The sequence below is a fragment of the Lissotriton vulgaris genome, chromosome 1_1 (genome assembly GCF_964263255.1).
Source record: "Lissotriton vulgaris chromosome 1_1, aLisVul1.2, whole genome shotgun sequence".
Classification (NCBI taxonomy): Eukaryota; Metazoa; Chordata; class Amphibia; order Caudata; family Salamandridae; genus Lissotriton; species Lissotriton vulgaris.
This window is the reverse complement of record NC_141685.1, coordinates 114,505,301-114,530,733: the sequence shown is the minus strand read 5'-3', so window position 1 is coordinate 114,530,733 and position 25,433 is coordinate 114,505,301.

Here is a 25,433-nt window from a genome sequence, read left to right as displayed (position 1 = left end):
ATAAACGTTGCTAATAGCACGTTATCTCTGCAATAAAATCCAGCGATTCACGGCGATAAAAAAATATCACTAAGCTCATTTAGCGATAAATATCGCTAGTTGTTGATAATATGCCCCTTAGTGTGACAGAGAAAGCGGAGTCTGAGCGTATGTTTGTGGCCTTTAGTGAACAAGAAAAGCTGTAGTCCTTTCTCTCTTTCGCATGTATCTGCTCTCTGCTAATTAGCTGTACTGGCGACACTGGACCTCAGAGAGATGTTCGGTTGGGCTGGAGGCAGCCTACATGGCAGACCTCTATAGCATCCACACACCGTGGCACTATGGCTCACTGGGACTCCCAGCCTCCATCTCAGGGGTGAGGGGGGTGACAGTAATGCAGCCTCCCTCACAGGTATGAGGGGGGTCTCAGTAATGCAGCCTCCATCACAGGTGTGAGGGGGTCACAGTAATGCAGCCTCCGTCACAGGTGTGAGGGGGTCACAGTAATACAGCCTCCGTCACAGGTGTGAGGGGGGCACAGTATACAGCCTCCGTCACAGGTGTGAGGGGGGCACAGTAATGCAGCCGGCAGTCACAGACAGACCTTCTCTGAGATGGGGGTTCTGAGGCAGAGATATTGATACGAGCAACAAGTGTGTGAGCGGGTTAACGCAACATATAAAGTATAGGTAAAGGGGAGTCGATGATCTCGTCTGCGCACGTCCGCGCTAAGGACGCGCTGGACGGCTGGGCCCTGGACTCTGACAAAATGTCATCCCCCTTCTGCAGCTATTCTCGTCGTGATATGTTGGCCCTGAAACCTGGTAAGAAAAGCTGTCATCATACCTACGATCCGGATGACTTCCTGCTCCCACCCTGCTGTGGCTGCTACCTTTTGTCTAGACCTCCCAACCCCGTTCCCATCTACCCTTCCTCTGAACTTCCCACTTCATCCACCTCCAATTCAGCAGAAGTAGAGGGTATCCTGGTTAATGCCCGCTCGCTGATCAAGAACAGGGTTTTGTTCAAGGAGATGGTACTGGACAGAACGCCCATTTTAGTATTTGTGACCGAAACCTGGGCTAAGGACTCCTCTGAACCTGATCTAATAGAGGCCGTTCCGGAAGGTTATTGCCTGGCCAGACTCGATAGGCAGAGACGTGTGGGAGGGGGGATAGCGATCCTTTATAAAGATCACCTTCAATGTCACACTGTACCCCTGACTGATTTCCCTGACAGTTTTCAAGCTTTTTACTTTTCAATAAAGGAAGAACAACGCCCCTTCTTCAACGGTATTCTAATCTATCGTCCCCCCGGCTCGAGAACACACTTCACGCACCACCTTCTCCAATCTCTTGAACCTTACTTTGGCCAAGATAATTTTTCCATCATGGGTGATTTTAATTACCACCTAGAACGGCACGACCTCTCTGACACCTCCTGTCTTACCGAGGCCCTACAATCCTGTGGGCTTATGCAACGTGTCTCAGGAGCTACCCACCGTGCAGGACACACCCTGGATGGCATTTTTTCCAATGATCCTCGCTTGACTATCAAGGATCCGATTCATCTTTCCTGGTCTGACCACCTGGCGGTCCCTTTTCTCCTGAAACACCACAGGGTAAATTCCCTCAAACTAGCAAACCATACAACAGAGATTACAAGAAATTTTAGGAATATTAACCGCAACTCCTTCGCGCCCTGGGCTGCAAATCTTGCCATCACCGGCCCTCATAGCGTTCAGACTGCAGTCGCTCACTTTGAACAGGTCACGACCGAGGCCTTGAATCAATTGGCCCCAGAACAATCCCGACGCCGCGCTAGAAAGAGACCTTCTGCCCCCTGGTTCTCCGACTCCCTTAGGCTTCTTAGGCAAGAAGTGAGGAGAATGGAGAGACTATGGCATGCTAGCTGGGACTTCAAAAACAAGGATGCGCATCGACTTCTGGTTAAAAAATACAAGGCGGAAATCTTGCAGGCTAAACAACAATATTTTGTTACTGCGACCTCCTCACTTTCTTCCCCGAAGGAACTCTTTAAAACTGTTGATTCCCTGGTCAGACTTCAAGTCCCTGACCCTGTCATCCCTTCGCAGGACCTTTGTGATAAGATCGCCTCCTTTTTTCACTCTAAAATCCAGGATATTCACCTAGCCCTTGAGGAACAAAGAGCTGTTCTTAGTGCATCTATACCTAGTGTAGAGATGAGTCCAACCATCACCGAAATCTCCACTCCTTGCACCCTGGACACCTTTCCCTCGCTGGCCTTACAAGATCTTGAGCTTTTGTTAGCCAAGACTAAGTCTGGATCACCTTTGGATTCCTGCCCTCTGAAGGTCATTAAACAGTGTAGGGAGACCCTCTTACCTCCCTTGGTGGAGATAATGAATCTTGCCATCAGAGATGGTACCTTCCCTGCAGAGTGGAAGAAGGCGGTAGTGAAACCCCTGTTGAAAAAGGCCTCCTTGGATCCGGGGGTCTTAAAAAACTTCCGGCCTATCTCCCTGCTCCCCGCCCCTGCTAAGATGCTTGAGACACATCTCAACAAACATCTTGCTGCCTTTGTTGAAAGCTCCGGATGCTTAGACTCCTCCCAGCATGGATTCAGAAAAGAATTTAGTACTGAGTCAGCCCTCACCATCGTACTTGACAAGATCCGTACATCAGTAGATGAGGGCCAGACATCTCTCCTGGTCCTGCTAGATCTAACGGCGGCTTTCGACACCCTCTCCCCCTCGGTACTTACATCACGGCTGAGGGAGGTGGGGGTGAAGAACGCAGCTCTTCATCTCCTGACCTCCTTCCTCACGGGGAGGGAACAAAGAGTCAAGCTTGGGGATTTTCTATCTCCATCCCGTCCTGTGCTATGTGGGGTTCCTCAAGGGTCAGCTCTCAGCCCGACCCTCTTTAATATCTATGTTACCCCACTGTCCAAATTAATAAGATCTTTCGGGATGGAGGTAATCTCGTACGCAGACGACACTCAAATCCTCGTCTCTCTACCCCATTCAGATGAACTAATCGCCTCCAAATTTAGATCTTGCATGGAGGCGGTCGGGAAGTGGATGGTTCAGAACTCTCTGAAACTGAATGGGGAGAAAACGGAGGTGATGGTGTTTGGGGGAAAAGAAAACATCTGGTCAGCCAACTGGTGGCCTGACTCCCTTGGCACTTGCCCTTCCCCCACATCCTCTGCTAAAAATCTCGGGGTGATAATAGATCCTGCCCTTGACCTAGGCAGCCAGGTGAGCAGAACTGTTTCCACCTGTTGGGGCCTGATTCATACTCTCCGTAGGGTCAGGAAATATCTTTCTTTCCAGGCACGAAAACAAATTGCTGTTGCTCTCATCGGCTCGCGTTTGGACTATTGCAATGCGCTGTATGCTGGACTTAATAAAGGACAGCTGCAGCGCCTGCAGGTAGTCCAAAACGCCATAGCCAGATTTGTCCTGGACATCCCCAGACGCTCTTCAGCCACTGCAGCCAGGAAAACACTGCACTGGCTACCGGTAGAACAGCGTATCCGGTTTAAGGTCCTGTGTATGACCTACAGAGCCATCGCTAAAAAGAGCGACACTGGAATCGGATCCATCATCTCCCACTATGTCCCCCGAAGAAACCTGCGTTCCTCCGGGAAACTGCTTCTAGCAGCCCCCCGTGTACGAAAAGCCAGGTGGGGCGGCAGAGCCTTTTCCACCCTTGCCTCTAAGTGGTGGAATGAACTTCCTTTGGATCTGAGATCCCTCCCGTCCCTACAGAATTTTCGCACTGCCTTAAAAACCCTTCTCTTCAAGCAAGCATATGTCTAAGGTCTTAATGTCTCCTCTTCTGGTCCTTCCTGACCTTTCGCTAGGCGCCTTGATACCTTTGGGTTATTGTTCTGCGCATTACAAATTACTTTTCAATTCAATTCAATTCAATCTCAAAGCTCTAATAATCCCAATTCACTTGTTTGTTCATTTACGAAGCTGACTCTCTTTATAGCATTAGCGTGAATAAAAACTGTATGTGAAGCTTTAGTAGGATTCTTCATTTAAGTGTTTCTAAATTCCTCAGTCCTGCGGCGGTTCAAAGGCTGAGTTCGAATACGAGATTCAGATGGTGCATTATCAGCGAGCTGCTTCCCCTTTCATCTCCAATCAAAGGACATCCGCGTCCCATAAACTTAAATCTGGATAAAACAATTGATATTCGAAGAAACACATTAATTTATGTGACTTCATCTTTTCGATGCGATCCCCTAAATAATCACAACGGGGGGGGGGTTTCTGGGAGCGTATTCAATTGCTGCAGTTATTAAATATGTTTATTTTATCTGCCTCCCATGAATGCACAGCTGGGTTAATGGATGAAGTGGAGATGAAAGGGGAGGCCTCTCGCTGCTTTCTCTCCCTCGCCCCTTCTTCAGTTCCATTGCCCTGCCAGGCCTCCCTGCCCTCTCTGTTTGTTTTTAATTCTTTTCTGCCCCCCATGCAATTGCATAAGCTGGGACCGTCCAGGCTCTCACTGCAATTGTGCTTTGCACGCTATGCACTGGTAAAAGTGAACTTTGGTGCAGTGTTAGCTGCAGAACACGGCCCCCATCTCTCCCTGCAGCCTGCATGTTCAAAGAGCATGTGGCCGCCCGCCTCTTGATTAGTTAATTAAATATTCATTAAATACTAACATTTTGTATTTTCCCCTATTACAGCAAGTTATAACGAACATCTGGCTACAGTTTGAAGCCAGCCCCTTCTACAGAGAGAGCCCCGGAGGCGAAGCTTATCCGTATTATATTATAAACTACTCCGGGTGTGGTGGGACCGGCTGACTCACTCCGTTGCTGTATCTGAAGAGGAACATCCAGATGTCCTGTGCATAGAAACAGCTGCCTCTGCCCGCTTTCACTCCACCCTGTGCATAGAAACAGCTGCCTCTGCCCGCTTTCACTCCACCCTGTGCATAGAAACAGCTGCCTCTGCCCGCTTTCACTCCACCCTGGCACCTGCTAACTCTCTCTCTGTGCCCACCTCCCTCTCTGTGCCCACCTCTCTCTCTCTGTGCCCACCTCTCTCTCTGTGCCCACCTCCCTCTCTGTGCCCACCTCTCTCTCTATGCCCACCTCCCTCTCTTGTGCCCACCTCTCTCTCTCTTGTGCCCACCTCTCTCTCTGTGCCCACCTCTCTCTCTGTGCCAACCTCCCTCACTGTGCCCACCTCCCTCTCTGTGCCCACCTCTCTCTCTGCCCACCTCCCTCTCTTGTGCCCACCTCTCTCTCTGTGCCCACCTCCCTCTCTGTGCCCACCTCTCTCTCTGTGCCAACCTCCCTCACTGTGCCCACCTCCCTCTCTGTGCCCACCTCCCTTCCACCTCCCTCTCTGTGCCCACCTCTCTCTCTGTGCCCACCTCCCTCTCTGTGCCCACCTCTCTCTCTGTGCCCACCTCTCTCTCTTGTGCCCGCGTCTCTCTCTGTGCCGACCTCTCTCTCTTGTGCCCACCTCCCTCTCTGTGCCCACCTCCCTCTCTGTGCCCACCTCTCTCTCTGTGCCCACCTCCCTCTCTGTGCCCACCTCCCTCTATGTGCCCACCTCTCTCTCTGCGCCCACCTCCCTCCCGGTGTCCACCTCTCTCTCTGTGCCCACCTCTCTCTCTTGTGCCCGCGTCTCTCTCTGTGCCCACCTCCCTCTCTGTGCCCACCTCTCTCTCTTGTGCCCACCTCCCTCTCTGTGCCAACCTCCCTCTCTGTGCCCCTTTCATTGTTATCACATCTCTCAACTCCCATGCACATTCCAAAAGGATGGAGGAGTGCATACATAGACATTAATCCATATAATAATTAAAGTTTAATATCTACAAAGTTGCTAACAATACAGTATGTTTACTTGTCAGGGGTGGTTTCTGGTTCAGATACATCAATTGCACCAAGATCTCTGTTTTGGGCTCTATATTTTTTTTTTCCCCTTGCCAACTCCTAGAGCCGGCCACTACCCCCTGAGTCAATCAAGTGCCAATTGCCGAAGCCAAAATCATGCTCGAGAGCAACGTCCACGAAAACGCAGACGAAGGCATCTCAGCCAAGGCATTGTGAAGCCATCTTGCCGGTCAGCCGGCTTTATACACCAGCATCCCGACTTTCAAGCCCCACAACCGCCAAATCATGCTCGAGAATTTCATTTGCCATGTTACATGCAAATGAGACATCTCAGCCGTACGACTTTCTCCCCCCCTAGCCGATCAAGCACATCTCAAACTGCACCTGATTTAGCCAGAAGACAGAGAAGCGTCGGATACTACACCCAGCGGGAGAACCACCTTCGTGATCATGGTAACTCATTACTATTTCTTTATAACATATGGAAAAATACTGCACAAGAAGCAAATTACCCGGAAACTTCCCATAGAAAAGTAGTGTGCCTAACTACTTTTCCTACTAGTGGACTGATACTCTGGCCCCTTCGTTCTTAAATTTCCGCTCTTTATCGTTTCAAATGCCACAAAGAGCCCTGCATTTATATGATAGTAAAGCAGCTTTATGAGGTGCGCACAGGATTGTGGGTATGCAGAGTGGTGGTGACGCGCTGAAGGTTCCTCTGGAGCCTCCCGACTTCTAGCGACAGGAAGGAGCGGTGCAGCTCCCGCAGGCACGCGTCAGTCCTTCGCACAGGCGCCTCGTTCTGCGTCACGTGACCCTGTGACACCTTCCTGTGACGCCTACCGGTGGCGCCTGCGGGAGCCTCATCTCCTCAGTAACCGAGGAGAGACCGACGCCCTCTCAATGAGTTCTCATTTCAACCAATCACGGAGCTTCTTGAACAGAAACCCTCCAAAAATTATTATGCTTTCCGCGTATCACGGCCCCTCGAAGTGCGCGTGATCAGCGGAACTAAGATTATAAACTCTAGTATAGATTCTCCAACTGTTCGCGCAATTGCGATAAAAATATCACTTACTACTAATAGGGTGACTTTGCAGCGTTAACGTACCGGTCACTTTCCTGAATGCCTTTGCGTGCACAGCTACAAATACTCCTTCAGCTATTAAACAAACGCCTGTGTCGCCTATACTGATGAATCGGGTGCATGACGCAGAGGCTTCTGGGTATGCAAATGTTTGTGGCTGGCCACGCCCCCTCTAGTGCCAGCAAGGCTCCTGCAGCAGCCCCATGGTTTCTTGTGCTCTGGATCCAGGCTGAGAAGAGTCAAAATCCAGCAATAAAGGGAATGTGTGAAGCTAATTTAATAGTGACAAAAAGTGACACTAGAAGCCCCACCAGAAGTAATCCTGCTGAAATAAACAAAACAAGCATTGGCATAGCCAATAGGTCTTGCCTTTGGGAACTAATAAGTGTTAAGGCAGAGATATTGAGTTTGTGTTTGTTTTTAAGCTGTGTTGTGCAGAAGTGTGCAGTATGCTGAAATGTTATAATAAAGAAGTGTGAGAAGCATTTTTGTTAGTTTAGTTATGATACAAAATGACGTTGATAAAAAACTATTAATTAGAAGCAATGATTTGAGGTTTTTTATGTTTGAATGCTGGCAACTTGTATTTGCCTGTTCTAATCGTTGCTTTTTATGGTGTTTATTGTTAAAGGGGTGGTATAAATAACAGGAGAGTGAAGGTTACTTAGTTAGTTAAAGAGAGTGATAGATTTAGTGAGTTAATTAGTTAGAGATAGTGAGAAATTGAGAGAGTTAGTAAGAGTGATACAATTAGTGAGAGAGTGAGTTAGTGAGAGTGAGAGAGTTAGCGAGTGAGTTAGTTAGTGAGAGAGAGTTATTGAGTTAGTGAGAGTGAGTGAGATTTAGTTAGTGAGAATGAGAGAGTTAGTGAGTGAGTTATTGAGACTGAGTTAGTTATGATCATCAATTATAAGTGAAATGTAAATGTCAGAATTTCGTTGCTCCGGTTTACTCCACCCAGGAGTAAAGAAAAAAAACAACTCCAGTAACCCATGTCATACACTAACCACAGGTAGCCAGTAAAGCTGTACCGGGGCCACACCGGTGTGACGGTGAAGCACCCTCTACAGGGACAGGCTACAGACGGTACATTCTCTACTCTGTCCACCCGACAGGATACAGCATCCATGGCAGAGTCTACTCAGGACAGAGGTGAGAGACCCAAAGGCATGCACTAAATACAGCAATTTGTTAACATGCTCTGTAAGGTCCACCCTGGAGCACCAGGAGCTCCCCTAGCAGGGGTGGATAGCAGACCCTGCTCTGGGAGGAGTAAAGTTTAATAGATGACTGGCTGAGAAGAGGGGTGCAGAGAAGGATCTGGTTTATTCCAAGCCCCATCCAGTGAAGATGTAGTGGCAAGAAGAGGAATTTGCCTTTCTGCCGTGCAACGGACACCAGATCTCGATGCCCTGGCAGTGGAGGGCAGGTAGGGGCAGTGCGAGGATTTCAGTGGTGCAGGCGCGTAGTGCAAACAGTATGCATGGGAGGGGGTGGGCCAGGTGGTTAGAAGGGACACAAGCAGGTAGCTACAAGGCCTTCGGCACCCCCTCCACTCAAAAGTAGCCGGTGTGGAAGGAAAAAGCAGGATGCACCGCACAGCACACACGGCCTGCAACTCCAACTTCACTCCAAAACAACCGGTGTGGAAGGAAAAAGCAGGATGCACCTCACAGCACACACAGCCTACAACTCCCACTCCACTCAAAAGCAGCCGGTGTGGAAGGAAAAAGCAGGATGCACCGCACAGCACACACGGCCTACAACTCCCACTCCACTCAAAAGCAGCCGGTGTGGAAGGAAAAAGCAGGATGCACCGCACAGCACACACGGCCTACAACTCCCACTCCACTCAAAAGGAGCTGGTGTGGAAGGAAAAAGCAGGATGCACCTCACAGCACACACAGCCTACAACTCCCACTCCACACAAAAGCAGCCTGTGTGGAAGGAAAAAGCAGGATGCACCCCACAGCACACACGGACTACAACTCCCATTCCACTCAAAAGCAGCCGGTGTGGAAGGAAAAAGCAGGATGCACCGCACAGCACACACAGACTACAACTCCCACTCCACTCAAAAGCAGCGGGTGTGGAAGGAAAAATCAGGATGCACCTCACAGCACACACAGCCTACAACTCCCACTCCACTCAAAAGCAGCCGTTGTGGAAGGAAAAAGCAGGATGCACCGCACAGCACACACGGCCTACAACTCCCACTCCACTCAAAAGGAGCTGGTGTGGAAGGAAAAAGCAGGATGCACCGCACAGCACACACGGCCTACAACTCCCACTCCACTCAAAAGGAGCTGGTGTGGAAGGAAAAAGCAGGATGCACCGCACAGCACACACGGCCTACAACTCCCACTCCACTCAAAAGGAGCTGGTGTGGAAGGAAAAAGCAGGATGCACCTCACAGCACACACAGACTACAACTCCCACTCCACTCAAAAGCAGCGGGTGTGGAAGGAAAAAGCAGGATGCACCTCACAGCACACACGGCCTACAACTCCCACTCCACTCAAAAGGAGCTGGTGTGGAAGGAAAAAGCAGGATGCACCTCACAGCACACACAGCCTACAACTCCCACTCCACACAAAAGAAGCCTGTGTGGAAGGAAAAAGCAGGATGCACCCCACAGCACACACGGACTACAACTCCCATTCCACTCAAAAGCAGCCGGTGTGGAAGGAAAAAGCAGGATGCACCGCACAGCACACACAGACTACAACTCCCACTCCACTCAAAAGCAGCGGGTGTGGAAGGAAAAAGCAGGATGCACCGCACAGCACACACGGCCTACAACTCCCACTCCACTCAAAAGCAGCCGGTGTGGAAGGAAAAAGCATGATGCACCGCACAGCACACACGGCCTACAACTCCCACTCCACTCAAAAGGAGCCGGTGTGGAAGGAAAAAGCAGGATGCAGGAAGTGGTGGAATGAACTTCCTTTGGATCTGAGATCTCTCCCGTCCTTACAGAACTTCCGCACTGCTTTAAAAACCCATCTCTTTCAGCAAGCATATGTGTAGGGTTTCATGTTTTTTTTTTTTAATCACTCTCTGATCTTTTTGCTAGGCGCCTTGATACCTGCGGGTTATTGTTTTGCGCATTATAAATCTCCTTTCAATTCAATGCACCGCACAGCACACACGGCCTACAACTCCCACTCCACTCAAAAGCAGCCGGTGTGGAAGGAAAAAGCAGGATGCACCGCACAGCACACACAGACTACAACTCCCACTCCACTCAAAAACAGCCGGTGTGGAAGGAAAAAGCAGGATGCACCGCACAGCACACACGGCCTACAACTCCCACTCCACTCAAAAACAGCCGGCGTGGAAGGAAAAAGCAGGATGCACCGCACAGCACACACTGACTACAACTCCCACTCCACTCAAAAGCAGCCGGTGTGGAAGGAAAAAGCAGGATGCACCGCACAGCACACACGGCCTACAACTCCCACTGTACATGTCGAAGTTGCCGGTCACCTGTGAACTGTGGCAGCGCAAGCAAGCAGCATCTCGCCAACCTCTTAAGACACAGCAGAAGCCTTTCATGATCGTGGCCTCCCCCAAGCAAGCACCTCACCCGATGAACAGCGCCTAGACACCGGCGCATCGCTTTATAAAGGTGATTATTGTAGCAGACGAGACAGCTCTCGTGGTCTCACTTCACCAGATGGATAATAGTGAGACTAGTACAATTTAAGGCTAGGGAGACACTTCTAGGCGTGGCTTGTCCAAACAGATACTCTTGATGTTGAGGCTCAGTCTGCTGCCGGTGCTCGCCAGAGGTGCAGGACAAGACATTTGTGTCACAGGTTCATGCAATCGTGGTCAAGTGGAGAAGCCAAGGTTTGGATCACACCCTTCAGACACCATCTCATAAACATCGCCTTTTACTGATCACCTTGAATGATGTACATTTAGGGGTCACCTGGGGTGGGGATTACCATCCACAGTGCCCCCTGAGAGCCCCCCCCCATGCAGGCCGAAGCAAAAAACTCTGAGTTCCAGAAACAAAGTGGGGACTATAGCAAAAGCACCCCCCGAGTCTGCATAAACATGCCACAGGCTGGCCAGCACAGACTTCATTGCACGTCTACAAATAACAAATCCCTTGATTCATGCAGCCCTTGGAGGCTCTAGCTTGCTGTAGGAGTTCTTACCAACAGGAGCTAATAACAAGATCAAGCAAGCATTTGCAAAACCAATGGTGCTAGCCTTGGCAAGGTGGAACTCTTAGTTTTATTGGAAGCATGTATCAAAAACTGAAAGCAAATGATAAAAACTGCCCCCATGTGCTTGCAATAAAAATGTGCAGTGTAAAAACAGCAACTCGTGGTTGTTTTACTAGTGATGTTTTACAAATGCCAATGCTTTCAGTGCTCAAAGGCATTTTATCATTTGTTAGAGAGACCACACTTAACCCAGCACTTAAACTGCAGGCCGCTGAAATGGCACTTCAGAGAAGCTAGTTGGAACAAGAGACAGAAACAAAATGCAATCAAAAACAGAATTCTGGAGCATATTATCAAAGGGGTTTATCTCCGCTTTTTTGGCTTTAAAAGCCAAGAAAGCGGAGATAAAATGATCTCCCTATAACCTAGCTGTCGCTAACACCAGTTAGCGACAGCTAGTAGGAGATAGCGACCATCTTGGGCCCCACTTTGCATGTCAGTGATATTTATCACTAATGACATGCAAAGTGGGCGTGCCAAGATGTTAGCGACTGGAAACAGTCGCTAACATCGCTATCTCCTATTACCAACTTTTGGAGATATTCGCGCTAAGCGCAAATATCTCCAAAAGCTAACACCTGCCCTGAGCAGTTCTTAGCCATGTTATCCAATGGGAGGTGGATAACTTGGCTAAGAGCATTAGCTCTGTAATGCATGAATATCGCTGACTTTTCAGCGATATTCATGCATTGCGGCCGATTTTTATCGCATTTGCGATAAACCTTGGTAATACCAAGATTTATTTGCGATAAAAATCGCCGCAGCTCAGCGGTAAATTTTTGTCTCTAACTAAGCAATAGCGATAATTATCGCTATTGCTTGGTAATATGCCCGTCTATGTTTGATGTTATGAAGGACCATGCTTGTTTCTGCCTTTATTGTGCAATCACCCATAGAAGGTTTACACGGGAGTGATGCAGCCGTTTGAGCGTACTAGGCAGTCACCTACGACACAAGCTAACTGGGTCGCCAATATATATCTAAAGATTCCGGGGGCATATTATCAAGGGGGTTTATCTCCACTTTTTTGGCTTTAAAAGCCAAGAAAGCGGAGATAAAATTATCTCCCTAATACCTAGCTGTTGCTAACACCAGTTAGCGACAGCTAGTAGGAGATAGCGACCATCTTGGGCCCCACTTTGCATGTCAGTGATATTTATCACTAATGACATGCAAAGTGGGCGTGCCAAGATGTTAGCGACTGGAAACAGTCGCTAACATCGCTATCTCCTATTACCAACTTTTGGAGATATTCGCGCTAAGCGCAAATATCTCCAAAAGCTAACACCTGCCCTGAGCAGTTCTTAGCCATGTTATCCAATGGGAGGTGGATAAATGGCTAAGAGCATTAGCTCGGTAATGCATGAATATCGCGGACTTTTCAGCGATATTCATGCATTGCGGCCCATTTTTATCGCATTTGCGATAAACCTTGGTAATACCAAGGTTTATCTGTGATAAAAATCGCCTCAGCTCAGCGGTAAATTTTTGTCTCTAACCAAGCAATTTGACCAAAATGTGGGCTTCGGAGCAAAGAGCTTATCTCCCAGCACGTACAAAAAAATAACCACACTGGAGCACCTAGACAATATTTACCACCTGCCAAGCCACCCTCTACATGTACCATTTGCAATGGCAAAAGTTGGCTCTTTCTTTTGAAATTTATGCCTGCCAAGTTGTGCTACACTGAAGAACACGGGTACAAAGTCAGGGCATCCCAAATGTGCCATTTACACGACAGAAAATAAAATAAACTGTGCGTAATCAGAACAGAGTCTGGATAAAAGAGGTTTCATGTTGTCAGGGTACTTCGTGTTCTGCTCACAGAGCGCCCAGCTCCCGGGACAGAACTCTGGGGCATATTACCAACAACTAGCGATAATTATCGCTAGGTTGGCTTAGCGGCAATATTTTTATCGACGAGCTGCGGCGATTTTTATCGCTTAGCTCCCTTGATATTATCAAGGTTTATCTCCTAAGCGATCAAATTTGGCCGCAATGCATGAATATCGCTGAAAAGTCAGCGATATTCATGCATTACCGAGCAAATGCTCTTAGCCATGTTATCCACCTCCCATTGGATAACATGGCTAAGAACTGCTCAGGGGAGGTGTTAGCTTTGGAGATATTCGCGCTTAGCGTGAATATCTCCAAAAGTTGGTAATAGGAGATAGCGATGTTAGCGACTGTTTCCAGTCGCTAACATCTTGGCACGCCCACTTTGCATGTCATTAGTGATGAATATCACTGACTTGCAAAGTGGGGCCCAAGATGGTCGCTATCTCCTACCAGCTGTCGCTAACTGGTGTTAGCAACAGCTAGGTAATAGGGAGATCATTTTATCTCCGCTTTCTTGGCTTTTAAAGCCAAAAAAGCGGAGATAAACCCCCTCGATAATATGCCCCTGTATTCTTTGCTGCAGTCTCCCACAGATAGGACACGCATATCCCAACACAAGAGCTCCAGCACACACACCACTCACACTGGACAAAGTAACTCCCTGGTCAGGACAGGTTCTCTTTGAGAGAGTCAATGGACGGCAAAGCACGGCAGCCTTCCAGCATCTGTGGACACTTGGTGGTTCAACAGGTACCGACTGGTATATATCGGTCAGTGTTGCCGAAGTGTGAAGATTAGCCAGCCCTAAATACTGACCCGGTGATCTCCATTGTGACAGCTGGTGTAAGCAAGCAAGAGTGAGAAGGGACACGCCTGCCCTCCCTAGCTTGAAGAATACATTCACTTACACATGTAGACAAGAAGGGCACAGCAAAGTGGGAACAATTCAGGTATTTGATTTAAAACAAGCCCGGCGACGAATACAGCTACAGCGTCCGGCGAGTGGTGCGTGTATGCTTGCGAGACGCTGCTCATTACAGCAAACCATAGGCCGGAAGTCCCGCGAGTGGTGCACGAGCACTTGCGGGCCGATGCATATAACAGCAAGCAATATGGCGGAAGTCCAGAGCGATTCCAAGAGGTAATTTTTCCTAGAGCAGCGCATGCGCGCTGCCTAGGCAAGACCTAAAAAGGGAGTGACAGAAGGTCACACGGATGGCAGGGGTTCAAAGGTCAGTTATGGCTCCAAAGTAAGCAGAATAGACGCTCTGGTACCTCTCAACTGTCAACAGTGTCTCTATGTTTACACATTATTCAGCGCCTTGAGACCCTCATGGGTATGTAGTGCGTTATTATGAACACAACTTTGTTAACATTGATGATAGAGTGCCTCATAGTTCCACAATGATGACCTTTCATAGGAGTGGTAACATTGATGATAGAGTGCCTCATAGTTCCACTATGATGCCCCTCTCACAGGAGCGGTAACATTGATGATAGAGTGCCTCATAGTTCCACAATGATGACCTTTCACAGGAGTGGTAACATTGATGATAGAGTGCCTCATAGTTCCACAATGATGCCCCTCTCACAGGAGTGGTAACATTGATGATAGAGTACCTCACAGTTCCACAATGATGCCCCTTTCACAGGAGTGGTAACATTGATGATAGAGTGCCTCATAGTTCCACAATGATGACCTTTTACAGGAGTGGTAACATTGATGATAGAGTGCCTCATAGTTCCACAATGATGACCTTTCACAGGAGTGGTAACATTGATGATAGAGTGCCTCATAGTTCCAATGATGACCTTTCACAGGAGTGGTAACATTGATGATAGAGTACCTCATAGTTCCGCAATGATGCCCCTTTCATGGGAGTGGTGACATTGATGATAGAGTGCCTCATAGTTCAACAATGATGACCTTTCACAGGAGTGGTAACATTGATGATAGAGAGCCTCATAGTTCCACAATGATGACCTTTCACAGGAGTGGTAACATTGATGATTGAGTGCCTCATAGTTCCACAATGATGACCTTTCACAGGAGTGGTAACATTGATGATAGAGTACCTCAAAGTTCCGCAATGATGCCCCTTTCACAGGAGTGGTGACATTGATGATAGAGTGCCTCATAGTTCCACTATGATGCCCCTTTCACATGAGTGGTAACATTGATGATAGAGTGCCTCATAGTTCCACTATGATGCCCCTCTCACAGGAGTGGTAACATTGATGATAGAGTGCCTCATAGTTCCACAATGATGACCTTTCACAGGAGTGGTAACATTGATGATAGAGTGCCTCATAGTTCCACAATGATGCCCCTTTCACGGGAGTGGTGACATTGATGATAGAGTGCCTCATAGTTCCACAATGATGCCCCTCTCACAGGAGTGGTAACATTAATGATAGAGTGCCTCATAGTTCCACTATGATGACCTTTCACAGGAGTGGAAACATTGATGATAGAGTGTCTCATAGTTCCACTATGATGACCTTTCACAGGAGTGGTAACATTGATGATAGAGTGCCTCATAGTTCCACAATGATGCCCCTTTCTCAGGAGTGGTGTCATTGATGATACAGTACCTCATAGTTCCACAATGATGACCTTTCACAGGAGTGGTAACATTGATGATAGAGTACCTCATAGTTCCACAATGATGCCCCTTTCTCAGGAGTGGTGTCATTGATGATACAGTACCTCATAGTTCCACAATGATGACCTTTCACAGGAGTGGTAACATTGATGATAGAGTACCTCATAGTTCCGCAATGATGCCCCTTTCACGGGAGTGGTGACATTGATGATAGAGTGCCTCATAGTTCCACAATGATGCCCCTCTCACAGGAGTGGTAACATTGATGATAGAGTGCCTCATAGTTCCACAATGATGACCTTTCACAGGAGTGGTAACATTGATTATAGAGTACCTCATAGTTCCACAATGATGCCCCTTTCACCAGAGTGGTAACATTGATGATAGAGTACCTCATAGTTCCACAATGATGCCCCTCTCACAGGAGTGGTGACATTGATGATAGAGTGCTCTCATAGTTCCACAATGATGCCCCTTTCATAGGAGTGGTAACATTGATGATAGAGTGCCTCATAGTTCCACTATGATGACCTTTCACAGGAGTGGTAACATTGATGATAGAGTGCCTCATAGTTCCAATGATGACCTTTCACAGGAGTGGTAACATTGATGATAGAGTACCTCATAGTTCCGCAATGATGCCCCTTTCATGGGAGTGGTGACATTGATGATAGAGTGCCTCATAGTTCAACAATGATGACCTTTCACAGGAGTGGTAACATTGATGATAGAGAGCCTCATAGTTCCACAATGATGACCTTTCACAGGAGTGGTAACATTGATGATTGAGTGCCTCATAGTTCCACAATGATGACCTTTCACAGGAGTGGTAACATTGATGATAGAGTACCTCAAAGTTCCGCAATGATGCCCCTTTCACAGGAGTGGTGACATTGATGATAGAGTGCCTCATAGTTCCACTATGATGCCCCTTTCACATGAGTGGTAACATTGATGATAGAGTGCCTCATAGTTCCACTATGATGCCCCTCTCACAGGAGTGGTAACATTGATGATAGAGTGCCTCATAGTTCCACAATGATGACCTTTCACAGGAGTGGTAACATTGATGATAGAGTGCCTCATAGTTCCACAATGATGCCCCTTTCACGGGAGTGGTGACATTGATGATAGAGTGCCTCATAGTTCCACAATGATGCCCCTCTCACAGGAGTGGTAACATTAATGATAGAGTGCCTCATAGTTCCACTATGATGACCTTTCACAGGAGTGGAAACATTGATGATAGAGTGTCTCATAGTTCCACTATGATGACCTTTCACAGGAGTGGTAACATTGATGATAGAGTGCCTCATAGTTCCACAATGATGCCCCTTTCTCAGGAGTGGTGTCATTGATGATACAGTACCTCATAGTTCCACAATGATGACCTTTCACAGGAGTGGTAACATTGATGATAGAGTACCTCATAGTTCCACAATGATGCCCCTTTCTCAGGAGTGGTGTCATTGATGATACAGTACCTCATAGTTCCACAATGATGACCTTTCACAGGAGTGGTAACATTGATGATAGAGTACCTCATAGTTCCGCAATGATGCCCCTTTCACGGGAGTGGTGACATTGATGATAGAGTGCCTCATAGTTCCACAATGATGCCCCTCTCACAGGAGTGGTAACATTGATGATAGAGTGCCTCATAGTTCCACAATGATGACCTTTCACAGGAGTGGTAACATTGATTATAGAGTACCTCATAGTTCCACAATGATGCCCCTTTCACAGGAGTGGTATCATTGATGATAGAGTACCTCATAGTTCCACAATGATGACCTCTCACAGGAGTGGTAACATTGATGATAGAGTGCCTCATAGTTCCACAATGATGACCTTTCACAGGAGTGGTAACATTGATGATAGAGTGCCTCATAGTTCCACAATGATGACCTTTCACAGGAGTGGTAACATTGATGATAGAGTACCTCATAGTTCCACAATGATGCCCCTCTCACAGGAGTGGTGACATTGATGATAGAGTGCCTCATAGTTCCACAATGATGCCCCTTTCACAGGAGTGGTGACATTGATGATACAGTACCTCATAGTTCCACAATGATGACCTTTCACAGTAGTGGAAACATTGATGATAGAGTGCCTCATAGTTCCACAATGATGACCTTTCACAGGAGTGGTAACATTGATGATAGAGTGCCTCATAGTTCCGCAATGATGCCCCTTTCACGGGAGTGGTGACATTGATGATAGAGTGCCTCATAGTTCCACAATGATGACCTTTCACAGGAGTGGTAACATTGATGATAGAGTACCTCATAGTTCCGCAATGATGCCCCTTTCACGGGAGTGGTGACATTGATGATAGAGTGCCTCATAGTTCCACAATGATGCCCCTCTCACAGGAGTGGAAACATTGATGATAGAGTGCCTCATAGTTCCACTATGATGACCTTTCACAGGAGTGGAAACATTGATGATAGAGTACCTCATAGTTCCGCAATGATGCCGCTTTCACGGGAGTGGTGACATTGATGATAGAGTGCCTCATAGTTCCACAATGATGCCCCTCTCACAGGAGTGGTAACATTGATGATAGAGGGCCTCATAGTTCCACAATGATGCCCCTTTCACAGGAGTGGTAATATTGATGATAGAGTATCTCATAGTTCCACAATGATGACCTCTCAAAGGAGTGGTAACATTGATGATAGAGTGCCTCATAGTTCTACAAAGATGCCCCTCTCACAGGAGTGGTAACATTGATGATAGAGTGCCTCATAGTTCCACAATGATGCCTCTTTCACAGGAGTGGTGACATTGATGATAGAGTGCCTCATTGTTCCATAATGATGCCCCTTTCACAGGAGTGGTGACATTGATGACAGAGTGCCTCATAGTTCCACTATGATGCCCCTCTCACAGGAGTGGAAACATTGATGATAGAGTGCCTCATAGTTCCACTATGATGCCCCTCTCACAGGAGTGGTGACATTGATGATAGAGTGCCTCATAGTTCCACAATGATGACCTTTCACAGGAGTGGTAAAATTGATGATATAGTGCCTCATAGTTCCACAATGATGCCCCTTTCACAGGAGTGGTAACATTGATGATAGAGTGCCTCATAGTTCCACAATGATGCCCCTTTCACAGGAGTGGTGACATTGATGATACAGTACCTCATAGTTCCACAATGATGCCCCTTTCACCGGAGTGGTAACATTGATGATAGAGTGCCTCATAGTTCCACAATGATGACCTTTCACAGGAGTGGTAACATTGATGATAGAGTGCCTCATAGTTCCACAATGATGCCCCTTTCACAGGAGTGGTGACATTGATGATACAGTACCTCATAGTTCCACAATGATGCCCCTTTCACCGGAGTGGTAACATTGATGATAGAGTACCTCATAGTTCCACAATGATGCCCCTCTCACAGGAGTGGTGACATTGATGATAGAGTGCTCTCATAGTTCCACAATGATGCCCCTTTCACAGGAGTGGTAACATTGATGATAGAGTGCCTCATAGTTCCACTATGATGACCTTTCACAGGAGTGGAAACATTGATGATAGAGTGCCTCATAGTTCCAATATGATGACCTTTCACAGGAGTGGTAACATTGATGATAGAGTGCCTCATAGTTCCACAATGATGCCCCTTTCACCGGAGTGGTAACATTGATGATAGAGTGCCTCATAGTTCCACAATGATGACCTTTCACAGGAGTGGTAACATTGATGATAGAGTACCTCATAGTTCCACAATGATGCCCCTCTCACAGGAGTGGTGACATTGATGATAGAGTGCTCTCATAGTTCCACTATGATGCCCCTCTCACAGGAGTGGTAACATTGATGATAGAGTGCCTCATAGTTCCACAATGATGCCCCTCTCACAGGTGTGGTAACATTGATGATAGAGTACCTCATGGTTCCACAATGATGACCTCTCACAGGAGTGGTAACATTGATGATAGAGTGCCTCATAGTTCCACAATGATGCCCCTCTCACAGGAGTGGTAACATTGATGATAGAGTGCCTCGTATTTCCACAATGATGCCCCTTTCACAGGAGTGGTAACATTGATGACAGAGTGCCTCATAGTTCCACTATGATGCCCCTCTCACAGGAGTGGTAACATTGATGATAGAGTGCCTCATAGTTCCACTATGATGCCCCTCTCACAGGAGTGTTGACATTGATGATAGAGTACCTTATAGTTCCACTATGATGCCCCTTTCACAGGAGTGGTAACATTGATGATAGAGTGCCTCATAGTTCCACAATGATGCCCCTTTCACAGGAGTGGTGACTATGATGATACAGTACCTCATAGTTCCACAATGATGACCTTTCACAGGAGTGGAAACATTGATGATAGAGTACCTCATAGTTCCGCAATGATGCCCCTTTCACGGGAGTGGTGACATTGATGATAGAGTGCCTCATAGTTCCACAATGATGCCCCTCTCACAGGAGTGGAAACATTGATGATAGAGTGCCTCATAGTTCCACTATGATGACCTTTCACAGGAGTGGAAACATTGATGATAGAGTACCTCATAGTTCCGCAATGATGCCCCTTTCACGGGAGTGGTGACATTGATGATAGAGTGCCTCATAGTTCCACAATGATGCCCCTCTCACAGGAGTGGTAACATTGATGATAGAGTGCCTCATAGTTCCACAATGATGACCTTTCACTGGAGTGGTAACATTGATTATAGAGTACCTCATAGTTCCACAATGATGCCCCTTTCACAGGAGTGGTAAAATTGATGATAGAGTACCTCATAGTTCCACAATGATGACCTCTCAAAGGAGTAGTAACATTGATGATAGAGTGACTCATAGTTCTACAAAGATGCCCCTCTCACAGGAGTGGTAACTTTGATGATAGAGTGCCTCATAGTTCCACAATGATGCCTCTTTCACAGGAGTGGTAACATTGATGATAGAGTGCCTCATAGTTCCACTATGATGCCCCTCTCACAGGAGTGGTGACATTGATGATAGAGTGCCTCATAGTTCCACAATGATGCCCCTCTCACAGGAGTGGTGACATTGATGATAGAGTGCCTCATAGTTCCATAATGATGTCCCTTTCACAGGAGTGGTGACATTGATGACAGAGTGCCTCATAGTTCCACAATGATGCCCCTTTCACAGGAGTGGTAACATTGATGATAGAGTGCCTCATAGTTCCACTATGATGCCCCTTTCTCAGGAGTGGTGTCATTGATGATACAGTACCTCATAGTTCGACAATGATGACCTTTCACAGGAGTGGTAACATTGATGATAGAGTACCTCATAGTTCCGCAATGATGCCCCTTTCACGGGAGTGGTGACATTGATGATAGAGTGCCTCATAGTTCCACAATGATGCCCCTCTCACAGGAGTGGTAACATTGATGATAGAGTGCCTCATAGTTCCACAATGATGACCTTTCACAGGAGTGGTAACATTGATTATAGAGTACCTCATAGTTCCACAATGATGCCCCTTTCACAGGAGTGGTAACATTGATGATAGAGTACCTCATAGTTCCACAATGATGACCTCTCACAGGAGTGGTAACATTGATGATAGAGTGCCTCATAGTTCCACAATGATGGCCTTTCACAGGAGTGGTACCATTGATGATAGAGTGCCTCATAGTTCCACAATGATGCCCCTTTCACAGGAGTGGTAACATTGATGATAGAGTGCCTCATAGTTCCACTATGATGAACTTTCACAGGAGTGGTAACATTGATGATAGAGTACCTCATAGTTCCACAATGATGCCCCTCTCACAGGAGTGGTGACATTGATGATAGAGTGCCTCATAGTTCCACAATGATGCCCCTTTCACAGGAGTGGTGACATTGATGATACAGTACCTTATAGTTCCACAATGATGACCTTTCACAGTAGTGGAAACATTGATGATAGAGTGCCTCATAGTTCCACTATGATGACCTTTCACAGGAGTGGAAACATTGATGATAGAGTACCTCATAGTTCCGCAATGATGCCCCTTTCACGGGAGTGGTGACATTGATGATAGAGTGCCTCATAGTTCCACAATGATGACCTTTCACAGGAGTGGTAACATTGATTATAGAGTACCTCATAGTTCCACAATGATGCCCCTTTCACAGGAGTGGTAACATTGATGATAGAGTGCCTCATAGTTCCACAATGATGCCCCTTTCACAGAAGTGGTGACATTGATGATACAGTACCTCATAGTTCCACTATGATGACCTTTCACAGGAGTGGTAACATTGATGATAGAGTGCCTCATAGTTCCACAATGATGCCCCTTTCACAGGAGTGGTGACTATGATGATACAGTACCTCATAGTTCCACAAAGATGACCTTTCACAGGAGTGGAAACATTGATGATAGAGTACCTCATAGTTCCACTATGATGCCCCTCTCACAGGAGTGGTGACATTGATGATAGAGTGCCTCATAGTTCCACAATGATGCCCCTCTCACAGGAGTGGAAACATTGATGATAGAGTGCCTCATAGTTCCACTATGATGACCTTTCACAGGAGTGGAAACATTGATGATAGAGTACCTCACAGTTCCGCAATGATGCCCCTTTCACGGGAGTGGTGACATTGATGATAGAGTGCCTCATAGTTCCACAATGATGCCCCTCTCACAGGAGTGGTAACATTGATGATAGAGTGCCTCATAGTTCCACAATGATGACCTTTCACTGGAGTGGTAACATTGATTATAGAGTACCTCATAGTTCCACAATGATGCCCCTTTCACAGGAGTGGTAATATTGATGATAGAGTACCTCATAGTTCCACAATGATGACCTCTCAAAGGAGTGGTAACATTGATGATAGAGTGCCTCATAGTTCTACAAAGATGCCCCTCTCACAGGAGTGGTAACATTGATGATAGAGTGCCTCATAGTTCCACAATGATGCCTCTTTCACAGGAGTGGTAACATTGATGATAGAGTGCCTCATAGTTCCATAATGATGCCCCTTTCACAGGAGTGGTGACATTGATGACAGAGTGCCTCATAGTTCCACTATGATGCCCCTCTCACAGGAGTGGTAACATTGATGATAGAGTGCCTCATAGTTCCACTATGATGCCCCTCTCACAGGAGTGGTGACATTGATGATAGAGTGCCTCATAGTTCCACGATGATGACCTTTCACAGGAGTGGTAACATTGATGATATAGTGCCTCATAGTTCCACAATGATGCCCCTTTCACAGGAGTGGTAACATTGATGATAGAGTGCCTCATAGTTCCACAATGATGCCCCTTTCACAGGAGTGGTGACATTGATGATACAGTACCTCATAGTTCCACAATGATGCCCCTTTCACCGGAGTGGTAACATTGATGATAGAGTGCCTCATAGTTCCACAATGATGACCTTTCACAGGAGTGGTAACATTGATGATAGAGTGCCTCATAGTTCCACAATGATGCCCCTTTCACAGGAGTGGTGACATTGATGATACAGTACCTCATAGTTCCACAATGATGCCCCTTTCACCAGAGTGGTAACATTGATGATAGAGTACCTCATAGTTCCACAATGATGCCCCTCTCACAGGAGTGGTGACATTGATGATAGAGTGCTCTCATAGTTCCACAATGATGCCCCTTTCATAGGAGTGGTAACATTGATGATAGAGTGCCTCATAGTTCCACTATGATGACCTTTCACAGGAGTGGAAACATTGATGATAGAGTGCCTCATAGTTCCACTATGATGACCTTTCACAGGAGTGGTAACATTGATGATAGAGTGCCTCATAGTTCCACAATGATGCCCCTTTCATCGGAGTGGTAACATTGATGATAGAGTGCCTCATAGTTCCACAATGATGACCTTTCACAGGAGTGGTAACATTGATGACAGAGTGCCTCATTGTTCCACTATGATGCCCCTCTCACAGGAGTGGTAACATTTATGATAGAGTGCCTCATAGTTCCACTATGATGCCCCTCTCACAGGAGTGTTGACATTGATGATAGAGTACCTTATAGTTCCACTATGATGCCCCTTTCAAATGAGTGGTAACATTGATGATAGAGTGCCTCATAGTTCCACAATGATGCCCCTTTCACAGGAGTGGTGACTATGATGATACAGTACCTCATAGTTCCACAATGATGACTTTTCAGAGGAGTGGAAACATTGATGATAGAGTACCTCATAGTTCCGCAATGATGCCCCTTTCACGGGAGTGGTGACATTGATGATAGAGTGCCTCATAGTTCCACAATGATGCCCCTCTCACAGGAGTGGAAACATTGATGATAGAGTGCCTCATAGTTCCACTATGATGACCTTTCACAGGAGTGGAAACATTGATGATAGAGTGCCTCATAGTTCCACGATGATGCCCCTCTCACAGGAGTGGTAACATTGATGATAGAGTGCCTCATAGTTCCACAATGATGACCTTTCACTGGAGTGGTAACATTGATTATAGAGTACCTCATAGTTCCACAATGATGACCTCTCAAAGGAGTGGTAACATTGATGATAGAGTGCCTCATAGTTCTACAAAGATGCCCCTCTCACAGGAGTGGTAACATTGATGATATAGTGCCTCATAGTTCCACAATGATGCCCCTTTCACAGGAGTGGTAACATTGATGATAGAGTGCCTCATAGTTACACAATGATGCCCCTTTCACAGGAGTGGTGACATTGATGATAGAGTGCCTCATAGTTCCATAATGATGTCCCTTTCACAGGAGTGGTGACATTGATGATAGAGTGCCTCATAGTTCCATAATGATGTCCCTTTCACAGGAGTGGTGACATTGATGACAGAGTGCCTCATAGTTCCACTATGATGCCCCTCTCACAGGAGTGGTAACATTGATGATTGAGTGCCTCATAGTTCCACTATGATGCCCCTCTCACAGGAGTGGTGACATTGATGATAGAGTGCCTCATAGTTCCACAATGATGACCTTTCACAGGAGTGGTAACATTGATGATAGAGTGCCTCTTAGTTCCACAATGATGCCCCTTTCACAGGAGTGGTAACATTGATGATATAGTGCCTCATAGTTCCACAATGATGCCCCTTTCACAGGAGTGGTAACATTGATGATAGAGTGCCTCATAGTTACACAATGATGCCCCTTTCACAGGAGTGGTGACATTGATGATACAGTACCTCATAGTTCCACAATGATGACCTTTCACAGGAGTGGAAACATTGATGATAGAGTGCCTCATAGTTCCACTATGATGACCTTTCACGGGAGTGGTAACATTGATGATAGAGTGCCTCATAGTTCCACAATGATGCCCCTTTTACAGGAGTGGTAACATTGATGATAGAGTACCTCATAGTTCCACAATGATGCCCCTCTCACAGGAGTGGTGACATTGATGATAGAGTGCTCTCATAGTTCCACTATGATGTCCCTCTCACAGGAGTGGTAACATTGATGATAGAGTGCCTCATAGTTCCACAATGATGCCCCTCTCACAGGAGTGGTAACATTGATGATAGAGTACCTCATAGTTCCACAATGATGACCTCTCACAGGAGTGGTAACATTGATGATAGAGTGCCTCATAGTTCCACAATGATGCCCCTCTCACAGGAGTGGTAACATTGATGATAGAGTGCCTCATATTTCCACAATGATGCCCCTTTCACATGAGTGGTAACATTGATGACAGAGTGCCTCATAGTTCCACTATGATGCCCCTCTCACAGGAGTGGTAACATTGATGATAGAGTGCCTCATAGTTCCACTATGATGCCCCTCTCACTGGAGTGTTGACATTGATGATAGAGTACCTTATAGTTCCACTATGATGCCCCTTTCACAGGAGTG